This window comes from Rhincodon typus, chromosome 11 (assembly GCF_021869965.1).
Source record: "Rhincodon typus isolate 14 chromosome 11, sRhiTyp1.1, whole genome shotgun sequence".
NCBI classification, from domain to species: Eukaryota; Metazoa; Chordata; class Chondrichthyes; order Orectolobiformes; family Rhincodontidae; genus Rhincodon; species Rhincodon typus.
Window position 1 is genome coordinate 34,168,124 of NC_063342.1, and position 14,131 is coordinate 34,182,254.

Below are 14,131 nucleotides of genomic sequence, written 5' to 3' on the forward strand. Positions count from 1 at the left end.
AAAAAAAAAAATCTGTTTATTCAAAGCTTCCATCTCAGATAAACATAGAACAATCTGCTCAGATTTGCCCAGGTTAGCTCAGTTGGCTGGATGGCTGGTTTGCTATACAAGTAATGCCAACAGCATGGGTTTAATTCTCACACTGGCATAGGTTACCATGAAGGACTCCTCTTTTCAACATTTCCCCTCACCTGGAAGTTAAATTACCACCAGTCATCTTAACACCATGTGATAACTTGAGGGGCCAAGCGGCCTCCTCTTTTCTCATCCATTCAAAAGGATGATGGCTGATCCAACATTCCTGACCTTCCCCTGTAATGCTTGATTCTCCTATGAATCAACAATTTAACGAGATGCAGCTTATGCTCCGGTAGGACTATGGTGACTTTACCTTATACCTTCACATCTTTGAAACCACCATAACCACTGAAACGCTTTCAGTTCTCTTACTCAAACTTAAACATTAAATGCAGGGTACAAATGTGAAGAACTGGCCTCACTTGTGAATGAATACTGGTGCCAGAGGAATTTTGATCCTCAAAACAAAAAATGGAACAACCTCAAACCAGTTCTGAGCCATAAAACCAAAGTGCTTATATATGTTTTTAAAAACAGTTTGCGCTCATCTGATCTGGTGAGTGATTAAAAATTGTCACAAATCCAAATTCTGCTATGGTCTTCATCCTAAGTGTGCCAGATTTTGGACATTAGGCCTGTGACAGAAACACAACTAGTGTATTTACCAGGAAATAAGAAAAAAATAAACTCCTATCAAAAGATCGATGCAAATCAGAGATTCGTTAAACACAACTTCATACAGTCCTCTCTTTTCAACCGGCATACTATCAATAAGAGTAAGTCCAGAGTCCACACAAGGAAATAAAGTCAATCCGGCAAGCCACATCATACAAACGAGTTTATATGATGTTATAATTCTCACTTACGCTCAGGTATGCAATGTTTGCTCCACAGGCGGGCTAGCAAGACACCAGTTTAAATTGTTCCAATTTGTTTCCTTTTCTTTCAATCAGACTCAGGAGTAGGCTACTCATCCCGAAATTAGTTCTACTATTCAATTTGTATCTCAATTCCATCTATGTACATTTCTTTTTGTATTAAGTGTTTCAGAACCAATCACAGCTTGAAACCTTCAACTGACTGACTTCTGGGGTGTTAGAATGTTTCAGATTTCCATCACACTTTAGGTGAAGAATGATTTTCCAACGTAACCCTGATCAACTAACTCTAAATTTCAAAGGTAACGTACCCTTGTGAGAGTGAAATATTTACTGTCATTATCTTTAAATCACCCTACACATTTCAATTGGATCAACCTTTTATATTCAAGGGGATACAAGTATAGTCTTTACCACTTGAGCTTAAAGTTAACACTTCCAGCCTCAAATTAGTTGTTGAATTTGTGCATCACCCTCTTCCTATGTCCCAGTGTCCAGAAATGAACAATGCATTCCAGACTGAGTCCAAAGTTTTGCGCAAATGTAACTTCTAGATGTGCTTCAGAACCAAAATAACAATATGGTGGCAGAGCTTCCTTTCGGTTTAGATAAGCCAGCAACATTTTGCAGTTCAAGTCCATGTGAAAAGAAAGCAAAAACTGATTCTTAAAACCAAGTAAAAGTGAAATACACTAAGGTAATGTTTCGAGAAATCCAACATAACTGTAAATTTCTGTCAAATGAACAGTGCTAGAGTTATATGATCTCAGTCTGGACAGCAATAGGTTGAATTATAACTAATCTCAATAACTATCTTTTTTTGACAAGCTACAGCCAACAGAGGAGAGGCGGATTGTACAACATACCTATTGTTTTCTTAGACCTCCTGAGGATCAGCGACAGATTGGACTATGCTACCACAAAGAGTTGATCAGTGCCTCATGGGCTTCCTTTAATTCTAGGGCATGTGCAGCAAACTGTCAGAAGCAGAAAGTCAAAATTTTCAGCCACCACTGTGCAATTTGGGGTGTGGGACAAAAATGAAATACAATCCAAATGTTTCCTATTGATATATACAAGTGAAATACAGTACAAGGATAACCATTATTACCTTGAGAATAATTAGTTTGGATCAAAACAGTAACTCTCTCTACACAGGTGCTGCCAGAGTTTCTCCAGCACTTTGTATTTACAGGACGTTCTCACTTAAAGTCAAGATTACTTTTCTCAATATTGCAACTTGAAGTGAAGTATGGTTTCCCATAGGAAGGTTAGGTTTCAGAGGATAACCTTCACGTAAAATAGAAAAGTAATGTAGCAGTTGAATTACTGGGCCATGCTTGTGCAATTCTGTATATTCCTAGCTGAAATAAATTGCAAATCAAAAACATAAAGCTTGTGAGGAAAAGGCTCCTTGCTTGCAGAGAAGTCTTTACCAGTATTTGACTCAATTTCTTTAAAGTACTGTAGAATACAGTAGAGAATTTTTTCTATAAACCTAAAAAAGTTATATTACAGGTACAAATAAATAAATTCAATAAAAAGATTTAAAGCAAAGTTTAGTTCAGTGCCAGAGCACAGAACAGTTCACAAAAAAAGATCATTGACGGCATGGCACCAATTCCTGTAGCACAACTGAGGACCTCACTGATGAGGCGAGTTATGCAATAAAGCAGGACACAACCAGAACACAAGGGATATTAAAACAAGGAATGGCACTTTAAATAAGGGATACTTAAAATGAGGACTCCCTGCTCCACAAGCTTACTGTACACAATCAGATGCCAAAATGAAAATTTTGGTTGGCTTTAAAAGGCAATCTTTCATTAGTAACTGTGTTCCAACTGAATAATTTGCATTCCGATTCCAAAGTCAAAGTTTTATCAGCTCAATTCAAAATCCCAACAGTAACTGAATGGTTTAGGAAACAATTTCTGGATAAGGAATGATGTCAAGAAAAATAGTAAATTTATCAAAAAATGTAGTGTGAAATAGAAGACACATTAATAGTGATAAAACTTAGTGGCAACTGTAATTGAAGATTTAGATTCTTCTTATTTTACCCTTTAACCTATGAAAATCCATGTAAAAAGGCAATTTCTTCACAATATAATATCAGTTAGCCACAATAAGCTGCTGCAGCCTCTGATATATGGTACTATTTACTGCCAATCACATATTCCAAACAGGATACTAATAAACACACTGCCTCAAATGCTTTATTAAATGGAAGGAGGATGGTATTAATTTTTAATTTGAAATACTGTTGAATGCCTGTGGGACCACTGTTTCTTTTCAGCATTAAAAGGTTAAATTATAGCAGAACAGAATATTTTAGTTAGCGGAATACTCAACGTTTTCAGGCACTGCATAGGAGCAATTTATTATTAATAAAATACTGTAAAATATAGTTAAAACAATCCGATTCAGGTTTAGTAAGTCATGTCTATACAGGACAACAGCTTATAGCACATCTTGAATACTGCATCTTATCTGATCACTGAGCCACAAGGAAACAAGAGCTGGAAGTTCTTTACAGAAAGCCACAATATTGGCTCCTATAACACAGTTTACGTCAATGAGTTATGTTAAGCACTGGGGACTTTGGGGTGGTTTATATGACATTCCTCACATATTTTCACCATCACCTGCTTTCTTAAAATTTCGGCTGAGAAAGTCAAAAACAGCGTTGGTACTGGAGCACTATCATCTTCCGACCACAGAACATCCCGATTTGCAAAGACATCACCATTTATTCTTCAATATTGAGTCAGTAGTCTAGAATGTCCCATCTCAACACTAGTACAGGGACTACAACAAATCAGGAAATACAACTATAACGGGCAATTAACACAGTCATGTCAGTGTTTCAAGATCCAAAGGACAAAATTCTTCTTTAAAATACTGAAGATATACAGGGAATCCTGCAATCTAAAATGTTGCTAGAAGTGCACAAGTCATTCAGTATTTTAAGATGGTTAAACATTTCAGACAGTATCTTTTAGCAGAACTCACTGTGTCAGCTGAAGACGCCCCTTTAACGCTGACAGGATTGAGGAGGAAAATAAAAGATAAAAACTGAGTTTATCCAAATGTTGCAGAGAAACAGTTGATGGATTTGATTACCGAGCATTGAAGTCATACAGCATGGAAACAAACCCGACGGGCCAACCAGTTTACGCTGATCATGTTCCCAAACTAAACTAGTCCCATTTGCCTGCATTTGGCAGATATCCCTTCGTATCTTTTTTATTCACGTACTTATCCAAAGTGTTTTTTTTTAAAAAATGTTGTCAACTGTGCCTGCAGAGAAATATTTAAAACACAGGCTCAACTAATGAAATTAGCTTTTAAAACTATTGGGACCATCACTATTTTTCTTTTTTCCCAGTTTTGGTTTGGAACCGCAGCTGAGGTCAAGAGTTGAAATTTGGACTTTGAGCTTGTCATAAAAAAAACAAAAGGAAGGACAAACTTATTATTTGCTTTTGGGAACTGGCCTGGAAAGTTAATTGCAGGGTTTATTATATCCTAACAACACTGTAGATGTTTCTGTGCCCAAGACATATTATGCTTAAGAACTGGTAGCTGCTTGGATGCTAAAAGGGGCAATGGTGGGGGGTTCACAGTGCCAACCAAGAATGTTGGAAAAACAAAAGGGCAGCATGGTGGCACAGTGGTTAGCACTGCTGTCTCACAGCGCCAGGGACCCGGGTTCAATTCCACCCTCGGGCAACTGTCTGTGTGGAGTTTGCACATTCTCCCCGTGTCTGCGTGGGTTTCCTCCCACAGTCCAAAGATGTGCAGGCTAGGTGGATTGCCCATGCCAAATTGCCCATAGTGTTCAGGGACATGTAGATTAGGTGGGTTATAGCATGATGGGTCTGGCTGGGATGCTCCAAGAGTCAGTGTGGACTTGTTGGGTCGAAGGGCCTGTTTCCACACTGTAGGGATTCTATGATCTAAAAAGAAACCAAAGATTGAACTGGTTTTGACTATTTTCTGGGTCAGAAGGCAATATGGCTATAAAAGGCTGCTGGAAAGAGTTTGTGTTCCTCTCTAGTTTACATCCAGTTTTCAAATTGCTGTATTGAGAAAAGAATCCTAGTTTATAAGAAATAACAATATTCCTTGGAATCTGCTGGAAGCTGTTTGCATTGACTGGTCTTCAGAATTAAAGCAAGATATAATCCCGTGCAGCTGTCAACACAGCAAAGCATTTTCTTAAAGACTTGGTACTTATTGTTGAAACTACTTTAGTGAATTAGCCAGTTACAACTTTTTAATTTATCCCTTAATTGTCTGAGTGAGAGAAGGGGGCTACAATCAGAAATGATTGGGTTTAAATAATTTGACATTAAGTCATTGAGTCAGAGATCTATAGCGTGAAAACAGGCCCTTCAGCCTAACTTTGCCCACGCAGCTCAGTTTTCACAATTTAAACTAGTCCCATTTGCCTGCATTTGGCCCATATCCTTCCATACCTATCCCATCCACGTACCTGTCTATTTCTTAAATGATGACTGTATTCGCTTCCACCATTGTCCTCTGGAAAAAAAAATGCCCCTTTGGACTCATCAATTTCTCCCCTCTCACCTTAAACCTATGCCCTCTAGTTTTAGACTTCCCTACCATGGGGAAAAGCTGTCTGCTACCTACTTTATTGATGCCTCTCATGATTTTATAGACCTCTATAAAAGTCGCTCCCTCAGCCTCCTACACTCCAGTGAAAGAGTCCCAGCCTATCCAACCTCTCCTTATACCTCAAACCTTCCAGTTCAGGTAGCATCCTAGTAGATCTTTTCAGTACTTCAGCACTATTATCCTTTCTACAGTAGCATGACCAGAACTGCACAGTGCGCTAAATATGGCCTCAAAGTCTTGTACAGCTGCAATAAGACATCTCATCTCCTATACTCAATGCTCCGCCTGATGAAAGCTAGCATGCCAAAAGCCTTCTTCAGCACCCTATCTGTGACTCCATTTTCAGGGAGCTATGGACTTGTACCCCTAGATCTCTGTTCTATAAACACTCCCCAGGTCCCCATCATTGACTTTGCAAGTCCTGCACTGGTTTGCCTTACCTAAATGCAATACCTTGCATTTATCTAAATTAAATTCCATCTGCAATTCCTCAGCCCACTGGCCCAGTTGATCAAGATCTCACTGCATTCCCAGATAACCTTCTTCACTGTCCGCTATACTACCAACCTTGGTGTCATCCGCAAACTCACTAAACATACCTCCTAAATTCTCGTATAAATCATTTAGACCAATGACAAACAACAGTGGATCTAGCATGGATCCCTGTGGCACACCACTGATTACAAGCCTCCAGTCTGAAGAGCAACCCTCTACCACTGCCCTCTATCTCCCACCATCAAGGCAATTTTGTACCCAATTGGCTAGCTCTCCCTGGATCTCATGAAACTTAAACTTACTCAACAACCTACTATGCGGTACCTTGAAGTTAAATAAATAGATATTAATTAGATAACCTTGTTTAGCTTTTCTCTGAAATAACAGTATTAGCAATAAAGTGTTAACTTCTGCCTAAGATATAAACCTGGTGTCTGATATCTATTATTATGTATAAATCCTGGTTTGGAACAACTGGGCAACTTTAACGGTTATTGAATATTTTAATTTCATTGTGTTGCAATATCCAGAGTTAGTGAGTCTGATTTGGACTGTCTTGCTCTCCCTGTGTTGTACCAAAACAATAAACACTACATTTTTAGCTTTTTGTAAAGGCAAATACTCAACTGAAGTTCAAGGGAGGCAACAACTTAGTGGTATAATCACCGGACTGTTAATCCAGAGACCCAGGTAATGTTCTGGGGACCTGGATTCAAATCCCGTCATGGCAGAGGGTGGAATTTGAATTCAATAAAAATCTGGAATCAAGAGTCTAATGATGACCAGGAATCAACTGTCAGGAAAAACCCATCTGGTCATTTAGGGAAGGAAACTGCCATCCTTACCCAGTCTGGCCTACACGTGACTCCCAACCCACAGCCCTCCAGGCAATTAGGGTTAGGCAATAAAGATGACCTAGCCAGTGATGCCTTCATCTTGTGAACAAATACGCAAGTTAAAAATCTCAAAACCCTTATATTCACGTGTCTATTTGTTATCTGAATCCAGTTCAAGTGTACAGCATTTTTACTATTCTGGGGAATATCAAAGCTGAACCAAAACTTATTCCCAATAAAAATTTACGGACAAGCACTTCTAGTCACTTAACAATAACAAAGCAGCTTTTTTTGGGGCCTTGAATAGAATTGGGGCAATGAGGTCAAGTGTCCATTTCGTCTGGAAGCGCTGCCAAGATCAAATCACTTAGGCCAGAATTTAACTTTCGGTCACACATGGGTCAATTCCATATTAAACTGCATATTTCTCTACGAAATGACAGATGTAAAAGACACTGCATCAATGTTTGCAGAGAAAAAGAGATCCCCTATGTTTTTGGGAAATGTTCAACCTTCAAGCAAAACCACACAGTGGTCAATTACCACATTTCTTTTTGGAGAAGTCTGTGTGCATAAATTAAAGTGCATGCCTACAAAACAACACGGGTTCTATGAAGCAGAGACACACTGACTAAATGGCTTTCTTCTTTATTGTAAAAAGGTGAATAGTTCTATAGAAGAGACTACACCCAAAAATTAAGTCACGAGCTGTGAAGCACTCAAGATGTCTCAAAGGCATGCTAAATAAAAGGTTTCTCATTCTAGTTTGACAATTCCTTTACCATTAAGGCAGTATTGTGTTATGACAAGTATGCCAAACCATTCCTTTACATGGCAGCCCACTTCAAAACAACATCCTGGTGTTGCTGAAAAAAAAACAGGGCATATATGCAACCACATTCTTGTTTTTCCCCAAGAGCAGGTAGCAGCTCTTCTGGTTTCTTCACACAAAACCTTAAATGAATAAAAGGCCTGAATGTTTAATTTTAATTGATCAGCTTCACAAACACCAGCATACGACTAGGCCCGATTACCTCAAATCACCATAGTGAAATATTAAAGGCACAGCATCACTGAGGATTCTTTGACAAGGCACCACAACATCCCAAAAAGACCTTCTTCAAATGACTATCCAGAAATCCTCAATACATGTAGTTCTGCTATACCGTGTGTTTCGTTAATGTGAATTAGCCATAACGCGATTGATGAATAGTGGACGCTATTTGGATAATGTGTATTTTCTGCTGTACAGGTATAGCGATTTCCCTATAACACGATTTTCCATGGCGATTTTCTATAGTGCGATGTCACACAAAAATGCAACTATCGTGTTACAGGAGAACCAACTGTATTTTTATTTTAGTGTGCAAGGAGGTTGTGGACCATGATGTACATAATTTGGTGCAGAGTTCGAAATAGAGTTTGACCACTGATGAAATCTGTCTGACTACCTTTTCATGGTAGACTACTTCATTTACTTTCAAAGTCATTCAGAAATTGACCAGCAAGTTTACTAGCACTTTCACGAAATCTGTTCACGTGAAAAGAGACAAAATTCTGGTCAAAGTTCATTGAACAGAAAATGCAAATCATTATGAATTTCAGGAATGTGGTTAGCATTAATCACTCAATGGTGAGTCAACTTGGCAAACAAACACCTTTTTCTTCAGCAATATTAATTCCTCCCTATGAAACCTAACATTCTTGCATTGGTCCTGACGGTTGTAAGACAAACTGCTTGACATCATATTCCTTTCACAGCAATACTCAAAGCTTAAATGACAAGTTGATTTTTATCTTTCAAAAGAATCAAAGCTATAATTGCAAAAGATTAAAATTCTACATTTCCTTCTATTATGAAATAAAACAGCTCTAAGTAATTTGGCCTTTTAGATGAGATGTTAAACTATAATCCTGCCTGCCCTCAGGTAGGGTTAACAGATTCCATGGCACTATTTTAAATAGCAGCAGTTAAGTATCCTAGCAAACATATAACCTTGAACCCACATGATTAGGTTAGCTGGTTATTACCACATTGCTGTGTGCAAATTGGCTGCTGCATTTTACAAAAGTGATGACACTTCTAATGCATTTAATTTATTGTAAAGTATTTCAGAACATTCATACGTCTTAAAACATGCTAAGTAAGTCTAAGCCAGTCTTTCTTATGAGACTAGGCTTATGCTGTCTAGTCCTGTTAAAATTTTATAGGTTTCTGAGATCTCTGAGGCTAGGCTTACTGTGGAAAAATATGGAAGTTTTTTGGTCAACAAGTTTCATGTGCTTGGTGGGTAACACATTGACATGAACAGAGAATTGGTCGGCAGACAGAAAACAAAGAGCCAGAATAAATGGATGTTCTTCCAAGAGGCAAGCAGTGACTAGTAGGGTACAGCAGGAATCAGGGCTTGGACGCCAATTATTCACAGTACAACTATAGTAATGATTTTATTGAAGGAGCTAAATGTAATATCTCCAATTTTGTAGATAATACAAAGCTTGGTGTGGGCACGGGAAGAGTGAGCGAGCTGTGAGGATGATGCAGGCTTGCTTTAGTGTGATTTGGACAAGTTGAGCAAGTGGGCAAATGTATGGCAGATTAAATCTAAAGTGGATAAGTGGAAGGTAATCCAGTTTGGTAGCAAAAGCAGGAAGGCAGATTACCTGAATGGTAATAGATTGGGAAATGGGAGGTGCAACGAGACCTAGATGTCAGTGTACACCAGTTGCTGAAAGTAAGCATGCAGGTGCAGCAGGTAGTGAAGGCGGCAAATGGTATATTGTCTTTCATAGCGAGAGGATTCAATTATTGGAGCAGGGACGTCTTGCTGCAATTGTACAGGGCCCCGTTGAGACCACACAGAGTATTATGCGCAATTTTGGCCTCCTTATCAGAGGAAGGAGCTTCTGATCTTGGAGGAACTGCAAGATGGGTTTACTGGACCAGTCCCTGGGATAGAAAGACCAAAACGAAGAGAGACCGGATCTGTTATGACTATATTCACCAGCATTTAGAACAACAAACAGAGATCTCAGAAACCTATAAAATTCTAACAGGACTAGACAGCATAAATGCAAGGAGGACGCTTCCAATGACTGGGCAGCCTAGAACTAGGTGTTCAAAGATAGAGGTAGGTCATGTAGAACTGAGATGAGGAGAAATCTCTTCACCCAGAGACTGCTGAGCCTGTGGAATTCTGTTCAAGAAAGCAGTTGAGGTCAAAACATTGAATGTTTTCTGAAGGAATTAAATATAATCCTTAGGGCTAAAAAGGGACCAGAAGATAAAAAAGGAGAAAGCATACTGAATTAGATGATCAGCCACGATCATACTGAATGGTGGAACCGGCTCAAGAGGGCTGAATAGCCAACTCCTGCTCCGTTTTCTGTGTTTATATTCTCTTTAGAAAACCCACAGGGACACAATGATGAAATTCAATTTAAAATGTTTTCATCTGAATTAGTTATATTAAATCAAATGCTTATCCTTTCTTTTACATATCACATAATTATCATGGAGTTTTTGAGGAAGAAAAAATACCAATACCAATCTTGTCCACTAATAAATTCACATAATTAATACTTTCTTGGGCACAGCAGGTCAATAGCACTGGTCACTCCTCTAGGCAGTTTGACTATCTTTAGAAATATGATAACTAACTTAAAAGTGAGCATGAAAATTATTAGTTACTACAAATCTACCAGGTAAAAGTACATCCTTACTAGACCAAGTAGTTTGTATTTTTACTATTAACATTAGAACAGTACTAGCTATTGGAAAATGTAGTCTAATTTTCCTCCTAAAGCTTTCTTTTATAAAACATTTTGATTACAACAAAAGCTGCGCACCCACAATACAGAGCATTTGAATTATTGAGTCAGAGTTTGACACTGGATAAAAAAAAAAATTGATTACATCAACCTGAAATTCAGTTACTTATCATCACTAACAAAGCAGGCACACTGGAATCTTTTTGACCTCCAGTTTGCCATCCAACATCCAACAGTAAATTAATTTCAAGTAAATTCAGGCACAGAAACTATTTAGCAAGCTACTATACTCCTTTTAAATGGAATCTAATAATTGTGTATTGTGATCAGGTTTTTTTTAAAAAAGGTATAGCACAACACACACCTGGATGATCATTCATCCAACATCTTCAGAATTGTACATAATGAAATTGAGTGTAATATCAGTCCCAAATATGACAATCACAGGCAAACTTCAATGCGATTTCAAGAGTATTATAAACTGCACTTTAGATACTATATTATATAACAGAATTAGGGAACGTTACTGTCAATGCTTTAAATTAAAATTCAGAACAGAAAGCATGTGAAAACGTATTTAAGTCCTATTTGCAGATTCAGAGAAACGAATGTCAAAAAAACAAAAATCACTGAAACAAATCTGTCAAGATAAAAACCGAATGAAACCTCCGATAACAAAATATTCCGGAAAATTTCAGTTAAGAGCCACCCTTGCCTGCTATTTAATCAGTTTAAATTGATGACAATCCCGTGGCTCCCACCCACTTTAGGCCCATGCCGGAATTTTAACACCTCAAATCAGTCAGTAGGGCAACAGTGTTTTCTTTGATAGAGCTCAACTTCCACTGCTTACATCCAATTTCTCCACGATGTTTTAAGCAGTACAGAGCAACTTTAACTTACTAGCTATCTCTTCTGTATTTACTGCACAGAGCCGCGCTCTTTCACTTCCACCTCCCGATGCTTTCAGAAGCCGACAGCCACCCGGCCGCGCAAGCGTAAATTCAAGACACTTCCCTGTCGCGCACGCGCACTCTCGCAACAGCGTGCACACGCGACACCCCCCCGTCGTGCTGATGACACCCTCATCCCAGCTGCGCACGCGTACTGCGCATGCTCCTCTCTGGTCTTGCGGGGTCACGGGCTCCCTTGAGGATGCAATCTACCGCGTACACTGCGCACGCTCGATATTTTGGAACGTCCACAGAACCAACATCTGTTTTACGCGGGTTCCGGCAGCGTTGCAGTTAATGCCAGTTGTTTCAACTGTCTCAAAAACACAAGGAATGAATGGACTGGGGACTGAACACCGCCAAATGTGGGAGATATTGCACGGCGGGGATCGCTGCTTTTTGGGGACGGGGGTGGGGAGTCTGACAGAGGAGATGCCGGCTGAATCTGTCAAATGTTGCGACCCGTCTATATTTACCACTTCTTATCATGGTTTTCTGATGATTTCCAGCATTTTTATGTGCTTCTTTCAGATTTCCAAATTTAACAATTTCCCTTCTATTATGGGGCTGGAAGTGGTGGAATGGAACTTGCAAGTCTGAAATAGACATTTTCCACTCTTCAAGATAAAACGAAGAATTGCAGATGCTGGATATCAGAAACAAAAACAGAAACTGCTGGTGGAACACAGCAGTTCTGGCAACATTTGTGGGGAGAAAGCAGAGTTAACGTTTCGAGTCCGGTGACTCTTCATCGGAACTGATAGCAGCTAAGAAAATGTGGTATTCATGCTGACGATCAGATTTGCGGGATGCGGGGCAGAGTTGAGCGGACAGGTGGAGATGGAGCCCGGAGAGAGATATGAGAGGGGTGAGCAGATAAGGAGATTATTATTAGTAAGCCAGGACAGAATAGAAGCTGAGTAAGTGGTAATGAGAGGTCAGACAGCATCCGAGGAGCATGGAAGTCAACGTTTCAGGCCAAAAGCCTTTGTCAGGACCAAAACATTGACTTCCCTGCTCTTTGGATGCTGTCTGACCTGCTGTACTTTTCCAGCTGCACATTTATTGACTCTAGCTTCCAGCATCTGCAGTCCTTACCGTCTCTAAGTGGTAAAGAGAGCTGAGAGTAGGAGCGTAGCAGTGTTGAAATAAAACTATTTAATGTGATAATAGGTATGAGAATGAGTTTCCAGTGCTAGAAGCAACCACAACAAGGTTCTGCACGGTAGACTGGTTGGCAAGGTTAGATCACATGGAATCCATAGGGAGCGAGCCAATTGGATACAAAATTGGCTCAAAGGTGGCAGACAGTGGATGAAGATTGTTTTTTGTACTGGAGGCCTGTGACCAATGGTGTGCCACAAGGATCATTGCTGGGTCCACCGCTTTTCGTTGCTTATATAAATGATTTGGATGTGAATTTAGTTGGTATGGTTAGTAAGATTTCAGATGACACCAAAATTGGTCGTGTAGCGGACAGCAAAGGAGGTTACCTCAGAGCACAGCGGGACTTTGATCAGATTGTTAATGGGCCAAGGAGTGGCAAATGGAGTTTAATTAAATAAATGTGATATGTTGCATTTTCATATGGCAAACCAGGGCAGAACTTATACTGTCCTAGGGAGTGTTGCCAGACAAAGAAACTGAAGGGTCCAGGTGCATAGTTTCCTGAAAGTGGAGTTCCAAGTAGACAGCTTGGTGAAGAAGGCTTCCCTCCATTGGTCACTGCATTGAGTACAGGAGTTGAGATGTCATGTCGCAGCTTTACAGGACATTGGTTAGACCACTTTTAGAATACTGTGTTCAATTTGAAAGGGTTCAGAAAAGATTTACAAGGATGTTGCCGGGATTGGAGAAGTTGGGTAAAGGAAGAGGTTGAATTGGCTGGGGCTATTTTCCCTGGAGCATCAGTGGCTGAATGCTGACCTTATAGAGGTCTATAAAATTGAGGAGCATAGATAGGGTGAAAAGACAAAGTCTTTTTCCCAGTGTAGGGGAGTCCAAAACTATGGAGCATAAAGTGAAAGGGGAAAGATTTAAAAGGGTCCGGAGGGGCAATGTTTTCATGCAGAGGGTGGTCCGTGGGTGGAACAAGGTACCAGAGGAAGTGGGGGAGATTGGTACAATTTCAACATTTAAAAGGCATCTGGATGGTTACATGAGTAGGAAGGATTTAGAGGGCTATGGACCAAATGCTGGCAATGGGACTGGATCAGTTTAGGATATCTGGTCGGCATGGATGAGTTGGACTAAAGGGTTTGTTTCCATGCTGTGTAACATTATTACTCTATGTCATGACAGGACTGCGCACGGGGATGGATTAAAAAAAATGGAAAGATTGAATTAGGCTTTAAAGTTATTGAACTTGAAGTTGAGTCTGAGATGCTACAGGGTCCACAAGCAGAAAATGAGATGTTGTTCTTCGAGCTTGTGCTGAGGCTCACTGGAACTCTGCAGCAGACCTACTACAGAAATG

The 14,131-nt window shown here is 39.7% G+C and overlaps 1 protein-coding gene across 2 annotated transcripts in view; it reads right to left on the reverse strand.

The window, feature by feature from the left end:
* LOC109916516 (importin subunit alpha-5) overlaps positions 1-11,755 on the reverse strand; it is an 85,455-nt gene extending 73,700 nt beyond the window's left edge. The window contains exons 1-2 of one of the 2 annotated variants that reach the window (XM_048602849.1): positions 11,606-11,755; positions 1,823-1,933 (exon numbers count right to left, since the gene is read on the reverse strand). The gene's annotated coding sequence lies outside the window, so the exon portion shown is untranslated. The remainder of the gene's footprint in view (positions 1-1,822; positions 1,934-11,605) is intronic. The other variant, XM_020516235.2, reaches the window with a different exon arrangement.
* Positions 11,756-14,131: the final 2,376 nt, after the last annotated feature.